Source organism: Aquarana catesbeiana, linkage group LG04, assembly GCF_042186555.1.
Source record: "Aquarana catesbeiana isolate 2022-GZ linkage group LG04, ASM4218655v1, whole genome shotgun sequence".
NCBI classification, from domain to species: domain Eukaryota; kingdom Metazoa; phylum Chordata; class Amphibia; order Anura; family Ranidae; genus Aquarana; species Aquarana catesbeiana.
Genome location: NC_133327.1, coordinates 463,069,832 through 463,090,424, shown reverse-complemented (window position 1 = coordinate 463,090,424; position 20,593 = coordinate 463,069,832). Strand labels below are relative to the sequence as shown.

The 20,593-nt window shown below is 47.1% G+C and overlaps 1 protein-coding gene across 3 annotated transcripts in view; it reads right to left on the bottom strand.

Annotated features, from left to right (window-relative positions):
• The window catches only part of COG2 (component of oligomeric golgi complex 2), a 456,761-nt gene that overhangs the window by 74,543 nt on the left and 361,625 nt on the right, over nt 1-20,593 (bottom strand). The gene's annotated exons all lie outside the window — the stretch shown is intronic.

Genomic DNA, 20,593 nt, shown 5'->3' with positions numbered 1-20,593 from the left:
GAAAAGGGGCGGGGAATAGACTAGAAAGAACGTCAGGGGCAGGCGGAGTTACACGCATGCGCAGTGTGTATAAAGCGTAACACGCGTGCGTATTACGTACGATCTGTGAGCGAAGGAAGGAGCACTGGAGGCGCCGATCGTAATCACGAAGGTAAGAGACAAACTTGGGCCTATACTGCTTCTAGATTGAGGCCTATATTGTAACAAGATTAGGAGAGTTTTGCCTGACATTAGGGTTTGTCTTGTGTTGTGTCTTGCAGTTAAAATGGATATCTTGAATGATACAGACTTCATGGCAATATTCATTGACATGTTCAGGGAGCTGCCTTGTCTGTGGGAGATCAACCACCCACATTATAGGAACCAAACAAAGAGGAAGGCAGCGCTGGATCAATTGTTGGAAATTGTGAAGCAGGTGATCCCCACGGCAGACATCACATATTTGAAGATCCTAATTGGTGGCCTGAGGAGCATATATGTAAGGGAGCACAAGAAAGTCCAGGATTCGCAGAGATCCGGAGCAGCAGATGACATCTATGTCCCCAGGATGTGGTACTATGACAGGCTGCATTTTCTGGCAGGTCAGACTGAACCCAGGTCATCACTCTCCAGTCTTCCTTCCACGCTTCCTTCCCCTCCAGCTGAGACTTCTGACGCCCAACCTGGGCCTTCCAGGCAACATGTGGAGGAGCCCAGCTTGAGCCAGGTATAGCATTCCTCTAAATATTTCAGGTTGTCCAATCAATGATGTTAGCTAAATGTTAGTTTGGAGTACTAATTTAGGATTGTGATTGATGATGCAAAACATTAAACCATGTCCCTTTTTCATACACAGGGAAGTCTCAGCCAGGAGGTGGCTGGGCCGAGCAGGCTTCCTGATATGCAGGTCCCTCCCATCCACCTGCAAAGAGAAAGTGGCAGGAGGAGGAGTACCCTAGAGGAGGCTGCCATAGGCCTCTTTTGGAAGGCTACAGAGGCCCTGGGAGCACCACACACTGTGGAGGAGGACTTTGCTGGCATAATTGCCTGTAAAATGCAGCGGATGGAGGAGGGTCAACAACTCATGTGTGAGTCATTAATTTTGGAGGCTCTCAATAAGGGGTTGAGGGCCCAAATAACATCTGATACCCACCTTTGTGACCTCACACATGGTCCTCCTCCTCCAGGTCCTACTAGTCCTCCTCCTCCTCCAGGTCCTACTCCTCCTCCTGCCACATCTCCAACAGCAGAGCCACAGCCAGGAAGGAAGCGTGGAAGGAAGACCAGAAAGTGATGACCCTGGGTTCAGTCTGGTCAGCCAAAAGATGCAGCCTCTTGTGGTACCACAGCCTGGGGACACAGATGTCATCTGCTGCTTTCCGGATCTCTGGGACTTCTGGACCAGACTGCATTCCCTTACATATGGACTCCTCAGGCCACCAATGTCGATGTTCAAGAATTGATGTCTGCCCTGGGGGTCCAAGGCTTCGCTAATTTCTCCTGTTTATCCAGCGTTGCCTCCCTCTTTGTTTGGTTCTGATCCCTTAATAAAGGATTTTTGGTTTCAATTATACTTGCCTATGTGTTTTTCCTTCAAAAAGGACAGTTTGTTTGTGAGGATTCAGGTACATTTCAAAAATACAATGTGAAATTAACAAGGGACACCAACACCAAACAATCTCCTTGAGATTAAATAATACAAGATAATAATAGTGTTGTGGTAACTTGACACACAAAACACACACAAAAATATTCTGGAGTAAAACTAAAATAAAACAAAGATCAGCCTTTGAAAAATACAAACCTAAAATAAAAAATAAATCTGCCTTTAAAAAAAAACAAAAAAAAAAAACCAACACAAACATATTTTTGTCAGATGTGACAAATCAAAATATATTAAGGGAATCCCGATAAATAATAAAGAAATAAGTTTGTGAGAAGTGTGTGTGAATATGAGCAGCAAAACGACTTAATTCTTCTCACATTATAAAGAAGAAGAGAGTGCGCTGTATTAAACCATTTTTTACATTGCACCGTGACGAAAGTGCTGTATCCATTGCGAACGCTAAGTTTACCAGACCGAGCTGTTCCGTGTCGGAATTTCTCCTGAGCATGCGTGGCACTTTGTGCGTCGGAACAGGCCACGCATGGTCGGAATTGACGCAATCAGATTTTGTTGTCGGAAAATTTTATAGCCTGCTCTCAAACTTTGTGTGTCGGAAAATCCGATGGAAAATGTCCGATGGAACCCACACACAGTCGGAATTTCTGACAACACGCTCCGATCGGACATTTTCCATCGGAAAATCCGACCGTGTGTACGGGGCATAAGAGTGTATCTAGTCCACCAAGGTACATAACCTAACAGGATTAGCGATTTCTAAGTGTATGACACAGCACATAGTGTAACAAAATTATTTAAGACATCAATTCCATCAAGGACAGATGACCCTCTACCCTTAATCATATATAATATACAATATGTGCTCAGGTCAAACTCCAAGGAGCCCAGACCTTCTCAAACTTCCAGTGGCAACCCCCTATTAGAGTAAGTCATTTTGTATAGAGGCAGAGGCGCGTTGAGCATCGCCTCCCATGCCGCCACCTCTGGTCTAAGAGGTAGCCATTTCAGCAGTATTTCCTTTTTGGCATAGCAGAGGAGGTGCGATATAAGCAGCTTCAAATGGTAAGGATGCTGTTCATCCAGCATGGATTCCTAGTAGAGCAAGGGAGGGGGCGGGTATTAAGGCAAGTTGTGTTCTAGTATTAATTTCGGCGTACACCGCCTCCCAATATGGTAATATCGAGGGGCACTGCCAGATCATATGTATGTACCCTGTTGCACTCTACAGCGGGGGGCATACCGAGTCTCGCTATGGAAAGATTTTGTTTAGTCTCTCAGGGGTATAGTATACGCGATGTAGAAATTTGACCTGTATCAGCTTATCCCGGGACGAGATTACAAGGTTCGGGCCCCACTCCAAGCAATCCTCCCAGTCCTCCCTATCCAGTGATGGGATATCCCTTTTCCAATACTCCCACAGCTTCTCCATCCTGGGAAGGTCAGTGCACAGCAGAGCGCCATACAACACCAATAGTGGTTTGCGTAGATCTCCTGATGTCAAAAGCTCCTCAATGGAGTTGCTCTTGAGGATCAGAGATCTGGGGAATTGAGCATTAGCTGCATGCCGCAACTGGAAGTATCGAAATTTCATCCAGCCAGGCAGTCCGAACTTCTGGGATAATAATGAAAAGCTCAGGAGGGTGCCTGTTGGCATAACATCGCCAAGCGTTTTAACCCCATATCTCACCCACAGCTGCGGGTCTGGAATTGTACAAAAGTGGGGTAGCCCCGGGTTGCCCCAAAGGGGTTGAGCAGGGGACAGCTGGCCAGGAGCTGAGAAGAATTGTGCAGCCGCCCTCCAGACCCGCCATGTAGTGTATGTAGGTCCTGGTAAGAACTGATATGCCGTGGTCCCCGATAAATTAAGTTACGGAGATCCAGTAAAGATCCCAAAAAAGTCGCTTCTAGACATATGGCCGCATTAGGCCTAGAACCTTGGAACCACCAAGTATACAGATACCAGCATCGCCGCCCAAAAATAGACCCTGAAGTTTGGTAACGCCAGCCCAAACAGCCTGGGAGGAAGATATAGCGTGGTTTTTGCCACACGAGGGGAAGCTCCATTTCAAATGAAGGAGATGAGTATAGTTTCTATTTCTTTAAAAAAGGCCAAGGGGATCCAGATCAGGCAGTTGCGAAAAATGTAGTTAAAACGTGGAAGAAGCATCATTTTGACTAGGTTAATTCGACCAGGACACACAGTATGCCTTAAGCGAAGTCAGTAGTGGTTGGAGGTTGCGGTCAAAAAAATCCGACGTCCGTCTGGTGACTAGCACCCCCAGCTATCTAAATTCCTCAACCCGCTGTAGTGGAGAAGACAGGGCCACCTGTGCCGCACCGTCATCTATAGGAAAAAGCATAGACTTGGATCAGTTGATCCGAATTCCTGAAAAAGTACCGAATGTGTTAAAAAGTTTTGAGGCCGCTGCCAGTGACGGACCAGCGTCGTTCAGGTATAATAAGGCATCGTCTGCATATAAGGTTATTTTTTCCTCCAGTTGTCCCACTCTTAGGCCCCTAACTGCAGGCGACTCCCTAATTAAAATTGCCAGTGGTTCCAGGGCCATGGCGAAGAGGGAGGGAGACAAAGGACATCCCTGCCTCTTACCCCTACAAAGAGCGAACATGTCGGATAGCCAATCATTTGTGCGAACCCGTGCTCTGTAGAACATCCTGAGCCAGCGGATGTATTTAGGGCCGAACCCATATCTCTCCAGTACTTCCCACAGATACACCCACTCTACCGAGTCGAACGCCTTCTCAGCGTCTAACGATGCAACGACTCTTGTGACCTGGTGATCGTGTGGTATAGAAAGGTTTAGGAAAAGGCGTCGCAAGTTGATGTCTGTTCCCTTGCCCGGCTTGAATCCTGTTTGATCCACATGTATTAGATCTTCAATGACAGTGGATAGACGAAGAGCTAGCACTTTTGCCAGGATCTTTGCATCCACATTCAACAATGAAATAGGCCTGTACGAGGCACAGTCACGAGCATCCTTGCCAGGTTTGGGAATTAACACTATGACCGCCTCTTCCATAGATTCTGGGAGAGCATCTAAAGACGACAAGTCTGAGAATAGGCTCTTTAGCTTAGGGGCTACAATTTCAGTGAAGTTAGAGTAAAACTCAGCTGGTAGGCCATCCAAGCCTGGGGTTTTTCCCCGCCCGTAGATTCCCAATGGCTAACTGTATATCCTCTAAGGAAATATCTGCCTCTAGGTGTTCCCTGTCGTCCTCATCCAGCATCGGAAACTTGACGAGGTCCAAAAAAGCAGTCAATTCATTGGTTGAATATTCTACTCTGGACACGTACAGTTCCCTGAAGAAACCGCTGATTGATAAGGTCTGGGGCAACCAGGAGATGTCCATCTACATCCCTGACGCTAGCAATATGTGTTGTGGGGTTTTGGCTTTTTGCCAACCATGCCAGTAACTTGCCATTCTTCCCAACATGCTCAAATACTTTTTGTTGGGAGTAAAAGAGGGCCTCTTTTGTGTTCTCTACACGGAGAAGTGATAGTCTTCTCAGGGACCTCTGCTACACCCGATACTTGACCGGAGTCTGAGAGGAGACATTGTCCGCCTCCAACCCCGCCGCCTCAACCTCCAGAACTTTTAATGAGCGAGGGCCCTCTCTCTGAAGTGCCGCAATGCGGGATATATATGCACCTCTGACCCATGCCTTAAAAGAGTTCCACTGTACAATAGGAGATTCAGTATCCCCATTCATTGACCAATAGTTACACACAGATTCCATGATAGGTTCTTGTAACCGATCGTCCGTTGCCCAAAACCTGGACAGACGCCACAGCCTAATTGCAGGAGAGGTTGACAGGGCAAGGGTTAAGCTAAGGGGGCATGGTCTGACACCCCTCCTGGGAGCACACTCGCTTTGGTAACCCAACGTAGGCTGTCAGAGGATGCAAAGGCCAGGTCTATTCATGCAAGAGATTTAAAGGAGGCAGAATGGCACGTGTACTCTCTCGTCTCTGGGTGCAAATGTCTCCACACGTCTGTCAAGACAAAAGTAGAGGCCCACTGCTTCAATGCTGAGGTACCTTGTGGCTTCCCCTGTAGTCTATCCAGGTCTGGGCAAGGAACCATGTTAAAGTCCCCAAGAGAAGTATAGCTAGAGTGTCATAACGTAGAACCATGTTCATAATATCATTTAGTATACTGACTGAAGCTGGAGGGGGCAAGTACAATCCCACCAAAACCATTTTTTGTCATATATGCTAACGTGCAGGATAATATACCTCCCATCTGGGTCAGTGCGCACCTCCAATACTTGAAAAGGCAGGGCCTTTCATATTAAAATACTTACACCACGGGAGTAATTGGAATAGGTCGCATGGAAATGTTCACTGACCCAGGGTTTCCGGAGCCCATTAATTTTGGAGCCCTGGAGGTGCGTTTCCTGCAGTATGCAGACATGTGGCTTATGTTTTTGAAGAAATTTAAACACCAGGGACCTCTTCACTGCCGCATTCAGGCCACGGACATTCCATGAGATTATTTTGACTTGGGAGTAGACATGTAGAAAAAACAGCACTCGCACAGATTGCCCGCGGTATAATAAAGACACTGGACAGCATATGTACCCCATGGGACAAACCAAACATCAGTGATTGTAGTAAACAAATCCGTATTTCAAGGCTTACAACAACAAATAAGGCAGCAAGCACCACGCTAACTGCATAGTAACGAACAGTTAAAGAATAAAGAAACTTTCCCAACCCTCCCCATTCTTTGGGGAGCAACCAAACCCACCCCCCTCCCCGCACCCCCATCCCAATCATGGGGAGCATGAACTCCGAACAACCAGTCAATTAGGACAACCCTAGGGGGACGTGAACCAGATTTGTCGGTCCACTGAAGAAAGCAGCTTCAGAGTCTGAGAGATGCTGGCACTCAACAGCATACAATGATTCCTATGTAGGGTCAGTTCCTGGGCGAAACCCCGTGGAAGTCTCAATCAGGTGTTAACAGCAATAGGGGGTCATGCAGTCACCATGACTTAGGAAAACATTCTTCCAAGCAAAACAGGGTATAGTAAATATTATACTGCTGGAAAAAAAAACCAAACTCCTGCAAGCAGGGGCACAAACCTTAACCGTGTAAAACTTTGTGTGTTCCTGGCACAGCAGTGGCAGCCGAGGCGGGCCTCCCCCAACAACCGCTATCATCCTGAGGTGAAAAAAAAAAAGGGGGAAGGAAAAAAGAAGGGGGGGAGAGAGCCACACACTACAAGGCAGTCCACGATCAAGTAACAGGAGCAGGAGGTATTACATCTCACCTCCAGGCCAGTCAGCGGTGGGATGGCAAGGTGTCTATCCAGGCTGAAGCCTCACATGGAGAGGTGAAGAAACGAACCGACTCTCCGTCTTGAACCCTGAGGCGATCGGGAAACAAAACGCTATACTTAATATTGCGGGCCCGCAGTGTTGCTTTCACCTGGTCAAAGGACTTCCTGAGCTTTTGTGTTTCGATGGAGTAAGCAGCTTGCCATTTTGGTACCGAACTTCTCCCTGTATTCTAGAGGCACAAAGTACCTCATCTCTGTCTCGGAAGTTCAAAAGCCGCAGGATGAAGGTGCGTGGTGGGGCCCCCGGGATACTCGGTTTTGGGGGGACGCGGTGTGCTCTCTCTACCATAAAGTAGGGGGAGAATTGTGCATTAGGCAGCAGGCTGCGCAGTAACTCCTCTGCAAACACAGCTGGGTTGGCACCCTCCGCTCCTTCAGCCAAGCCCACTATATGGAGATTGTTTCTCCTGCTGCGGTTCTCCGCTTCGTCCGTATTGTACTCCAGTGCCTTCATCTTTGTTTGTAGGTTACGAAGCGCCGATGAGTGCTCAGCGACTGTATCTTCTGTGCAGCTGATTCGCACGGGATCTGAGCTTGTCCACATCCTGTATCATCACCCCCATATCACAAGCTGTACAGCTTCTATTTTAGCTGTGAGGGTGACCTGACACACAGCTATCGCTGACATTATGTCTGCAACGAAGCTGGGATGAGGGGAGACATCTGGCTCCTGTGGCTCTGGAGGCTCTGTCTGTGACGCCATACTGGATTTCCTCCCAGCACGGCGCTACACACGTGCGGGGGGGCGGGGTTCTCACCTCCTGACTGTGGGAATCGGAGCTTCCTCCCCTTACCCACGGCTGCCCTGGATGAGTGACGTCTCATCCGAGTGTTGTCTCCTCCGCTGCTCCGCACAGTGCCCTGACGGGACAGTGTTATAGATTGCCTCGTGGCGTGGCTCTCCACACAAGCAGGCAGAGGGGACGGGGACCTCACCTCCTCTTTCTGCGAGAATCGGATCCTCCTCCCCTCACCCACGGCTGCCTCGGATGAGCGGCGTCTCACCCGGGTATATTCTCCTCTGCTGCTTCGCTCACAGCGCCCAGGGGAAACAGGATTTTAAACCTGTGCCAGCAGAGCTCCAGTATATGCGACCTCTCAGATGGCCATCTTGGACACGCCCCCCCAACAAGTAATCTTGATTGAAGTTACTGAGGTAAAGAATCAACAAAGCAGAGAAGGCTAGCAAAAAAACACTTTTTTTCAGCAGAGCTGAAGAAAAGGCATCCAACTGATACAGCAAAAAAAATAAAATAATGAGGCATGCTGGGTAGAGGTGGGGTTATACAGTGGCTGGCTTACAATTTTTCTGTTCGTCAGTGTCCCAACCTCTTGAAGTTGACAGTATAACCCAACTTATTATGAATTTCTGTGTCTTTAATAGGTGCAAAAAATACATATTTAAAAAATGCAGTGTAAAAAAAATCAATAATAATAATAAAAACAAGAAAAGCTACAATTTCTGGGGAAATTGTGAAAAGTGTTCTTGCCTCTACAATTGGAGTGGGCGGAGTAACTGGATGGAGTGGCTTGAGTAACTGTGAAAAATGTTAAAACGCTTAATATTTTAAAAAGTATAAATAGTAGTAAAAAAGTTGAAGTCCCATCATTAGCTGAAAGAGCTGAACATTTCTTTCAAAAGTTTTTTTTTTTCAAAAATGAATAATTTTTTTTCAAAAATGATTTTTTTTTTTTTTAAATGAAATTATTTTTTTCAAAAATAATTTTTTTTTCAAAAATGATTTTTTTTCAAAAATGATTTTTTTTTTCAAAAATGAATATTTTTTTTTCAAAAAATGATTTTTTTTTTTTTTCAAAAAATGATTTTTTTTTTTTTTTCAAAAAATGATTTTTTTTTTTTTCAAAAATAATTTTTTTTTTCATGGGGCGGTCATAATGTTTTGGCTGATCATGGGGTTGTCAGTTTTTGTCACCACCCACTCTAGTTTTGAACATTTCGCCATTCATTCCTATGGGACCAATTTCGTCGCAAAAACGACGATATTTTGTGAACCATTCGGTGAAACGTTCCACAAAATAATTTTTTTTTTCATGGGGCGGTCATAATGTTTTGGCTGATCATGGGGTTGTCAGTTTTTGTCACCTCCCACTCTAGTTTTGAACATTTCGCCATTCATTCCTATGGGACCAATTTCACCGCAAAAACGACGATATTTCGTGAACCATTCGGCAAAACGTTCCACAAAGTAATAGCACACCAATTAAATGACATTGAGGCCGGATTCACACTGGTATATTTCAGCTTTTCACAAAGTTCCACAAGGTAATAGCACACCAATTAAATGACATTGAACATTTCGCCATTCCTATGGGATCAATTTCGCCACAAAAATGACGATATTTCGTGGACCATTCGGCGAAACGTTCCACAAAGTAATAGCACACCAATCGGGAACAATCCGCACGTTTCGGTATATTACTTGTCTCTGTAGTGTAAAAACTGTGGGAGGAGTCTACAAGCATTATCAAGTCTAGCAGATGAAGGTATGACCACATGCATTTGGGGGGTCTCAGCATCTTGTGTTTACAACCACTGTTTCCTAGCAACGCTCATGCCCTGTTTATGCTTCACAAATACTGCTCAATACACAATACACAGGACCATGATAGCTGTAGTAACTGTGCAGCAATTCAAATGGCCGTATTTTAAAAACTATAAATCCTACGGCGAAGATCTTTATATTGTGAGAATCACAAGACCCAGACCTAGATTTTGATACATAGTATGTCTCTGAAATATTAAAAATGGAGGCACGGTCGCAGTTTAGAAATTGCCCTTCAAGTTTGAAGGGGCTAGAGCGTAGTTTCAATGAATGTCAATGGACGGCGTGAGTTGTAAACAAATGGTCATATTGTGAAAACTATCAGGACTATGGCTTAGCCGTGGACATGTTTAGTGGCAGCAGGGATAGCTGAACGTTTTGATATAAGATTTGTGTAGGTGGGCTTGAAAATGAGGGAGTGGTGGCAGTTTAGAAATCATGTTCTGATTTTTCAGCTTTTGTCACCTCCCACTCTAGTTTCCCCATTCATTCCTATGGGACCAATTTCGCCGCAAAAATGACGATATTTCGTGAACCATTTGGCAAAACGTTCCACAAAGTAATAGCACACCATTCGGGAACAATCTGCACGTTTCGGTATATTACTTGTCTATGTAGTGTAAAAACTGTGGGAGGAGTTAGGGTGGTAAATTTGGCTATAATAATAATATATATGTGAGATAACAGTAAGTGGTCTTGCTATGCAAGAACACTTAAAAAATCAATCATTTACTACAAGAATGCACTTGCCTAACCTTCCCTTATACTATAATATATTTACATTAAAATGACTTCTTCAGAATCAGATAACTTCTTTTCACAATATTAGCACACTACAGGCTCAATTTATAAAGCTTTGAGATGAATATCTTTATTTTAACCATGTAACTATAATTTTTGCATTGGGCTCAACTGAAAATAACTTTTTTTTTTTTTAAAGTAGGTACCCTGGTGTGCCATCATGCTAATGGGTGCTCGGTATCCATTAGAGTAGTGGTGAGCTGTGCAATTGGTGCCATCTGTTTAGTTTACATATATTGGATTGGTCTTACATGCGCTTTTACTACTCTGCTTGAGACTATTTTTAATCCTTATCATTATTTATTAAATAATTTAATAAATTAAAGAACACAGTTCATTTAGAGAACACAGTTTTTTTTTCTCTGGATGCATATATTGTGATTAGTACTATGCAGAAGCATCTTTGATCTACAAGACCTAAAAAGAACCCTTGATCTGGTCCCAGAATACCATAGTAGTGGTCCCGGCATACGATTTAAGGAACCAGCAGGGTACCCAACTGACAGCGGAATGTAAAAAACTAAGCTGGCAAAATCAAGGGAAAAAAACCATCAATGTGGGGTCTTCCCCTCCAATTCATATCAGGCCCTTTGGGTCTGGTATGGATATTGAGGGGAACCCAAACACCGAAATAAAAAACGCCGTAAAGTTACCCCCAAAATCTATATCAGACCCTTATCCGAGCATGAAGTCTGGCAGGAAAGGGGGGGGCTAGTGAGCACCCCCCGCCTCCTGTCCCCATGATCCTGCGCCTCCATCCCATGTGAATGAGTGTGGAGGACATTTTTTTTTTTAATAAAGGACGTGTCAAAAACCGCCTACTATGTTTTTAACGCTACATTTTTTTTTGGTAAAGGAGTAGGGGTACTCATTCACATAGCGCAGGCCAGAATCTGGGGGCCCCCTTGATAAAGGGTGCTTTCAGATTCGAATAAGCCCCCGCCCGCAGGCCCCCACAGCCACCTCCCAGGGTTTGTGTGTGGGGGGGGTGGAGGCCCTTGTCCCCATCATGGGGGAAATATGCTTTGGGGAAGTGAGAGCCCCAAAGCACCACCCATGCCCCCCATGTTGAGTGCATGTGGCCTTTTTATACATTTTGACGTGGGGGTTGCCCTCAAAATCCATATCATACCTGAAGGGCCTGGTATGGATTGGGGGGGGGACCACATGCCTTTTTTTTCATTGCCAGCAATTTTTTTTTTTACATTCAGCCGTCAGCCCCCTGACAACTGATGATTCGTCGCTTGTTAAGGATGCAGCAGCCCCTTCGCTCCTTAACAACCATGGTAATTACTGGTTGTTAAGGACATAGTGCCTGCCCACTCCTTAACAACCAGCTAATTACAGCCCGTGTTAAGGACGCTGGCTACTGCTGCCAGTAAATTACCGCAGGCTTTGGGGGCGTGTCCAAGATGGCGCTGTGAGCGGACACTTTCCTCTGAGCTCCGCCGGACTCTTAGCAGCCATCCAACCTATCGACACCCCAACCCCCATTACACTGCTGCCGGAGCAAACCCAGACCGCGGATAGTTCGGGGACCCCGGCGGCAAGCCTTAACTTGCTCGGGAACGGCCGGGTATTACCCCTTTCTCTTCCCGCCTGACCCGCTCCACAGGGCGCCGGAGCACACGTGGCATCCAGGCTTAAGACCAGCCGGTGGTGCAGGGCTATAGGACACTGAAGGCCTGTTAAAAACTCGGCGGACACCGTTCGGGATCCAAGCAGCGGCCAGGCACGTCTGCATTATCCGACCGGACCTCCTCCACACAGACCCTGAGAGGCTGACAGGCCCAGCACATCCGGGGCACCACGCTCCTTGCCTGCACACCAGAGAGAGAGAGCCCTGGAACCAGCAGCTCCGGAACATTACATAGCAGGCTCCGCTCCGGCTCCCCAGCAGCTGCGGCCACCACAGCTCATCCTGTCTTCATCTCCCCTCCATCAGGCACAGCTCGCAAACCCTGGAAAGCAACTTCGGAGAGACCACAGAATAACCTGGATGTGGAGCCGCCAGTCGGGTGCAACAACTGGTAAGGGGAAAAGATACAAATTCCCTTCCCCGTCAGAGATCCCCCATCCACCACCAGACCCCCCCAACAGACCCCCGGGTCACCCGCAGCACCCACAGGGCATCACAGACAGGCCCAATGTCAGCCGAGGAAGCAAGACCTGCCTGGCTAGCAGAGGTCATGGCGGCCATAGCCACGTGTCAATCCACACTCACTGCTAAGATAGAAGCTGTGCAGATGGACGTAGGCCTCCTGAGACAGGATATGGACAAACTCAGATCCAGGGTAGCAGAAACTGAGCAGAGGGTCAGTAACACAGAGGACACGGTTGCTGAACATAGTGCAGCTCTTCACACACTTCAGACTAAGGTTAAATCCCTGGAGTACAGAGCAGAAGATGCCGAGAATAGAAATAGACGCAACAACCTGCACATAGTCGGCATGGCGGAGGGCATAGAGGGCAACAATCTTACGGGCTATGTGGAGGACATGCTGCGTAACCTACCTGACGCCCGCTTGTCTCCTCACTATGCGGTGGAACGGGCGCATAGGATTCCGCCTAAGCCTGGCCCCCCCCCACACATTCATTCTAAGGCTACTTAACCTTCGGGACAGGGATGAGATCCTCCGTGCTTCCAGATCAGTGGGGGAATTGAGACACCAAAACAACAAATTAATGATATTTCCCGATTACTCCGTAGAAACGCAAAAACTGAGGAAATCGTTTGATCACGTGAAAGCTGCAATGAGGGCGCGCAACATCCAATACAGTGTTCAGTTTCCAGCTTGCCTGAGAGTCCAAGATGGAGAGACGGTTCGCTTCTTCACTTCCCCCAGGGAGGCTATTGCATGGCTGGACTCGCTGCCCCATGAACGACAACCGAGAGCCTGATCAGTGAGTACCCTTTATTTATGAATAACACATGGGGCCCTGGGAGGTCACTTATCACTGTGAACTTTACACTGACCAGCTCAATCCTTCATGTCTGATAGCGTATGTTGCACCCGTTGTGCCTGTTACGCAAGGACTGCCAGCAAAGGGCGCCCAGGAACACTCCATTAAGGTTCGATAAGAAAGTGCCCCAGGACAGGAGAACCAGGAGACCAAATGGCTGTACACTCCCTCTCTTGGGAATCTTAAGGGTACCTAAAGGCTACATACTCCTATCGAAGGTTGAACTGTTCTCCTATCTTTCTACTGCAGGGACAGATCCATTTAAACATCCAATTTTCCCCCTGAACCCTGTCCCCGTCAGTTCAAGTTATGTCCCGGCGGATACCTCAGCTGCGAAGAGGCAGCTTGGCTCACTCCTTGACCCCGCAGAACTTCCGAAGGGCTGCTGGGAGCGCCTCTTACACAGGACCCCCCCCCCTGCAGCCGGTGAGCTGATTTTTCTTTTTGGGATGGAAACCTGCCTCAGTTCTAGGGGGTTGGGTAGGGGGAGGGGGGAGGGTGTGCCCCACAGGGGCTGGTTTGTGGTTTTTGGTTACTTTTTGGTTCGAATAAAAAAAAAAATGAAGTTGTTAACATGTTCTGTAATAGCATTACAAATGTCTGTACTATGCATCTGCTCTTATAGCCCTATACAAGTCAGTCTGGTGGTCTTAGGGGGAGGACCTCCCTCCAATCCAATTACTACATTTACACAACGCACATATGGCATCCCTTACCGTGCTGTCATGGAACACCAGGGGCCTGAACTCCCCGGTTAAGAGGTCACTGGTGTTCCAATTCATCAGGGCACACAATCAACACATCTGCATTATCCAGGAAACCCACCTGGTGGGTAGTAAAATACTAGCCCTTAAAAAACCATGGATCGGTTATCACTACCATTCCACGTATTTGAACTTTGCACGGGGCATTAGTATCCTAGTGCACAAATCCCTCCCCTTCAGACTACTAGACTTGGTGTTGGACTCAGAGGGCTGGCATGTAATAATTCATGCACAGATCCGTTCCATGAAGTAGGTAATAGCGGGTGTTTATCTGCCCCCTCCAGCATCACTATCCCTTTTACACCAGATCACCTCTAAAATAGCGGCACTGGCCAAGGAAAATATGGTCATACTGGGAGACTTCAATATGCTCAAAGAACCGAATATAGACAGGATGTCCGCAAGCAGATGCGCTTACTCAGGTCTTGTGGAGTGGGCTGAGTTGTATGGCCTGGCGGATGTGTGGCGTTGGAGGAATCCTCACTCCAGGGTATACACCTGTCACTCTGCATCTCATAGATCCTTCTCGAGGATAGATCTAACATATTTGAGTGGCCTGGCTTTGTCTAGGGTTGTGGACATCAAGATACTCCCTAGGGGTGTGTCTGATCGTGCGCCACTTCTCCTGACCCTGGAACTCTCCTCGGCTCCAGAAAATTTCCTATGGAGATTGTCCAGGTTCTTGGTGTCCGATGAGGCAGTAGATGGAAGTTTTCAAGGGGCATTGCAGGAGTACTGGGGAATCAACCCTGGAACGGCTGATGCACTGACGGTATGGGATGCTTTCAAAGCCTATACCAGGGGGAGATACCAGTCTAGAGATCATAGAGAAGGTCCGCAGGGAGAGAAGAGCTGAATTGGTTAGCGCAGAGAGGAAGGCTGACCTGCAGGAGGCACAATTTGTCAGATCCAGGGACCCCAGAGATTACAATGCACTGCAGTCTCTAACTGGGGAGGTTATGCGTATTTGCACCTCCCTTACTCAGAAACGACCACTAGCCCAAACCCAACGTATATTTGAGCAGGAAGAGAGGTCTGGGAAGCTGTTGGTCTGGCTGGCAGGGGAACAAGCTGGAGGGATATGTGTGCCCTGTATATAGGGCCCGAATGGAGACCTACTATATGCCCCAGACAAAATAAACGACTGCTTTGCCTCCTTCTATAGTAACCTATACAGCTCTAGGACTGCTTTTACCACTGACAAACTAACCTCTAACCTAGACCCTATCGAAATTCCGGTCCTGACAGCAAAATACAGAGAGACGCTGGATGCCCCTATAACCAAAGACGAAATACTAAAGGCCCTTAAAACTCTCCAATCGGGTAAGTCCCCGGGCCCCGACGGCATACCAGTGGAATTTTACAAACAATATGCTGGAGAACTGAGGGGGCAAACTGCATGCCATGTTTTCTGAAGCACAGAAGCGGGAGGAGCTCCCCAACTCCCCGAGTGAGGCGGTGGTGGTGGTGATCCCCAAGCCCGGCAAGGATCCGTCTCTATGTTCCTCTTATCGTCCCATTTCATTGATCAATGTCGATGCAAATATCTTAGCTAAAGTCCAAGCCATGCGACTTAGCGCAATCGTAACTGCTTTGGTGCACCCAGACCAAATGGGATTTATGCCGGGGAGGGGAACAGACATCAACATAAGAAGGCTTTTTACGCACATGGACAGGGCACAGCTGGAGTCAGCGGGAGTTATGGCGTCACTTGACGCCGAAAAGGCCTTCGACTCAGCGGAGTGGGAGTTCTCGTGGGGAGTACTTTCGAAGTACGGATTTGGGCCAAGATTCATGTCATGGCTGAGGATGCTCTATGCCAGACCGACAGCGAGGGTCCGCACAAATGGCACTTTATCCAACACCTTTCCCTTGGCTAGGGGCACTCGACAGGGCTACCCTCTATTGCCGGGGCTATACGCCCTGGCGGTGGAACCGCTTGCCATTGCTTCGAGGACTGAGATAGGGGTGAGGGGCATAGTGGTCAGGGAAATAGAAGAGAAAGTATGCCTATATGCCGATAACACTCTACTTTACTGTGCAGATGCCTCACAATCACTGAAAAAAGCACTAGAACTATTTGAAGACTTTGGCAGATTCTCTGGCATCCACATAAACTAGAGCAAGTCAGTACCGTTTCCACTACATCCCTCACTCCCCAGAACAGACACTGGAACCCCGCTTCAGTGGGTGGGGGAATTCACCTATCTGGGCATTAAAATCAGCAACACCACACACGAATACGTAAAAAAGAACGTGCAACCCCTTCTCTCCCACCTAGTAGTCAAATGCACAGCATGCCGTTCCCTCCTGCTCACACCGGTGGGTAGAGTCAATCTTCTCAAAATGGTATTCCTTCCTAAATTTCTCTACTTCTTTCGCAACACCCCCTCCCACATACCTAGATCCTTCTTTAGACAATTAGAGGGGGCACTAACCACCTTTATCTGGGCTGGAAAGATACCCAGGGTGACAAAGAAGATATTATACCTTCCCCTATCGGGAGGAGGTTTGGCCCTTCCAAACTTCCTACTGTACTACTGGGCAGCAGCCCTGGTTACAGTACGCTGGTGGTTCTCACAGCCCAGACAGAACCCAGCGGTGCGACTTGAGGCAGCCATTCTGGGGTCATATGCTGCTTTGACTAACCTGGTGTATAGGGGACCCAAAGCACCTCATCCCTTGACAGCTCTTATGAGGACAACCATCAAAGTGTGGTGGGAGGCTAGGGCCATTTACACTGCACCAAATCAGATATCTCTGCACACTCCGTTGTGGGGTAATCCCACCCTGCCCCACCTCTGGAGTATACCGGACCCCTCACAATGGGCCAAACGTGGGATCACCACCCTTAAACATGTAATAGCAAATGGTACGATCATGCCCTTTTGCGATATGAAACAACCGTACTCTTTGCCCAGGTCCTTTGAATTTAAATACTGGCAGCTGAGGTATGCAATGAGAGCTCAATTTCCGGACAAGTTGACTCTGGAACCTGACTCAATTGAACGACTGCTGACCTCGAGTGCAATGGGGAAACCCCTCTCCACTCTATACTTATACCTGACGGTAGCCCATGAGGTCAAACCCACCCGCTCAATGGAAAAATGGAGGGAGGACATCCCAGCTCTTGGGGAGGAGGAATGGGAGGACTGCATCTCCACTTACATCCCAACCATGATAGCAGCTAAGGACAGGTTCATACAGCTCAAATTTATACACAGGGCCTATTTTACCTCGCACAGACTGGCCAGGGTGTATCCACATCTAGACCCAAACTGTCCCAGGTGTGGAACTGAGGTGGGAACTTTCTGGCATATGGTCTGGGCCTGTCCCAGACCATATTGGGAGGGGGTGGCAGAGGCTCTTGGTGACCTGGGGGGCACCAGGCTCCCAATAGACCCCTTGGTGCTCCTACCAAGCTACTTAGGGGAGGTGGAAGGTGATAGATATATCAAGCTTTGCATTACATTCTCGCTGTTCTATACCAGGAGGGAAATAATGCTGCACTGAAAGTCGGCTGAACCTCCTACCCTTGCTTCCTGGAAAAGAGGGGTGGATTGGTGCTACCCTTATATAAACTCACCTACGAGAGCAGGCAGTGTACTGCCAAATTTGATAAGGTCTGGTCGGCAAGGATGGACGCACGCGGCTGAGGTGCCAGGGAGGAGGCAAATGACGGACTCCCCCCTGCTCGGCCCGGGGACTACTGCCCCCTCCCTCAGCACCAGACTCCATTCGATCGCAGAGAAGGAAGAGTGAAATAATTTGGTTATATGCAATGGATACAATGGCCAAGCTCCAGTCTCTTACTGGGAAGTGGTTGAGCACCCTTTTGTAATTTGAGGATGGGTATGGGGGGGAACATGCTTAAACGCAAGAGGTTATATCTGAAATTAACATTCTAGTTTGCAGATGTACGGAGAAACACTTGACTGTCAAATGATGACCCTGCTGTAATGCTGATTTGTTAATAAACCTTTTATCTGTTAAAAAAAATTACCGCAGGCTTTCACTTCTAAAATACTGCACGACTTCATAAAATAACTCATGCAGTATTTTAGTAGCATTTTTTAATTAATGCAAAAAGACTTTTTGAAAAATGCTGTGCGGTATCTTAACGCATACTCAGATACGGTAAGATACTGCTTAATGAATGGAGCCATTATCACGTATCTTCAACAGTGGGAGACTGACCTAAACTGGAGACTGACCTAACTTGAGCTTCTCTCCTGGAACACCACCAAGGTAGTAAAGGGGACAGAGAAAAATGCATAGGGGGGCAGAAGACACTACAGTGGGGGAGCGTTAAGGGGACAGAGGACACTACAGTGGGGGGAGGGTGTGAAGGGGTCAGAGGACATTGCATGGGGGGATAGAGGACACTACAGTAAGGAGGGGGTGAAGGAGACAGAGGGCACTGCATGGGGGGGGGCGCAAAGAATACTACAGTGGGGGTGTGTGTGAAGGGGACAGAGGACATTGCTTTGGGGGGGGGGGGGCTGTGAAGGGGACACTGCATTGGTGGGGGTACAGAGGATGCTACAGAGCAGGGAGTATGTGAAGGGGACAAAGGACAGTGCTTTGGGGGGGGCAGAGGACACTACAGTGGGGGTGTGTGAAGAGGGCAGAGGACACTTTTTGGGGGGGACACAGAACACTGCAATAGGAGGAGGGGCATAGGACCCTATAGTGGGGGGGGCAAGACACTGCTATGGGGAGACAGACGACACTATTGTATGGGGGGGGGGGGGACCACTGTGTGGGGAATGATGTAAAGGGGAGTGAAGGAGAGGCACAGGACACTATGCTGTGCTTTTATTGGGCGCTTAATAGTTATTTTGTAAAGGACGACCCCCCCACTTCCCTCGGGATCTTTGATTTGCTCCATGTTGTCCAGGTAGATCTCAACCTCTGGAAGGTTACCTACCCCTGTTATACAGCAGCTGGTCATTGCATCCATGATGACTGTAGTGGATTTTTAACAAGATGCATTACATGTAGAAGAACGTTAGAATTTTCAACACACAGAACACTGTTAAAGAGGTAGATGTACATGATATATTCTAATCCACTGCAAGATGATGACCAGACGACATACATATGTTCATCCGCTGTATGCTACATATGTTAACCAATTTTTGTCACCGGAGTAGATGACATTGGACTGGTTAATAGCAAACTGCCATTATCTGCAATATATTACAGTGCATCACACATTATGTGCTTTTATTTCTGGATTTGCAGGTGGTCTAATCTACCCTGATGAAGTATAAGGGGTTCATTTGTTCTTCTGTGTTTATGCAAATAGGCACTAATTGCATGATTGACGGTGCCGGCCTGTCTATATGTTGTTTTTTAGTGATACGTGGCCAACATTTTTAGAATTTAAAAAGTAAATATGCTGTGTGTTATTACAATATGGATATTGAATAAAATACATTTTGATAATTGTGCTTTGGGGATAAAATATCTGGCAGCTAGAGTTTATAAATATTCCCTTTTTTGTCAAAATATGGTCTAAGTGATGTAGAGAGCCAAAACCAGTTTTTTATGTTTTTTCCAATCTGGACCTCCTAACCTGCATAATTTGCTCTCAAGTATTCACCAATCACCGAAGGAGTATGAGAAGAAACCCTCTTTTTTTTTGGCTTTTAGATAGGGATGGAGATGTATGATCCCACACACCTCATTTAAAGTCCCAAAACCCTCTTTGTTTCATATGATTAGGGATGGAGGTATACTAGCGGCTATTATGGAGTCTTTGGACCCTATACTCCCTTCTTTTGCAGTTCAAGCAAACTTTTTTGTCCATCACCCGCTTTTTATTAAGACGTATGTCAATACCGAGTTGAAACTCATATTGCACGTAGTAATTTTTCATATGTGATCATTCATGTCTGTCTTACCTTTTGTGATCACTTTCTGGTGGGCTGGTCTGTGTGGGCTGTTGTGGGCGGCTTCGGTTGTTCCGGCAGGAGGGTCTCCCCTTTTTTGCTGTGCCAGCGTGACGCTGGAAGGAGCCCGTTTGGTCATGCTGAGCACATAAGGATCACTTGTTCACTCTGCTAGCTCTCTTGACAGCACCTCCAGCAGCATACTGCACAGGTCTGTGGATCATGTTTCTCTGTTACAGCATTAGGTAGTCACCTGGCTGGGCTTTCTGCCTATGCTTTTCAGTGTTTGATTGAAGACAGCACTGGCTGGCTTTCATCAGGTTTCTTATATCCTCTGCACTCTTTTTCCTTCTGAGCAGTTATGGCTTTTTTCACACTTCATTTGTATCTACCTTTCATCTTGGTGTTGGGCTCCAGTTACTTTTCAATACTTTTAAACAAGATTATATACCGTCATTTATTCACAGTCCACCTGATTTACTTACTTTTACAGCATTGGAGCCCAAATGGTTTTCTTGATCATTTGTTCTTCGGGAATACTGATGTGCGTCCGGCTTTCCTGCGGGCCCCTTCCTCAGCTCCCGGGATTAACATTTTAGGCAGCCACCAGTTTTCATGTTCACATGGTTTAGACT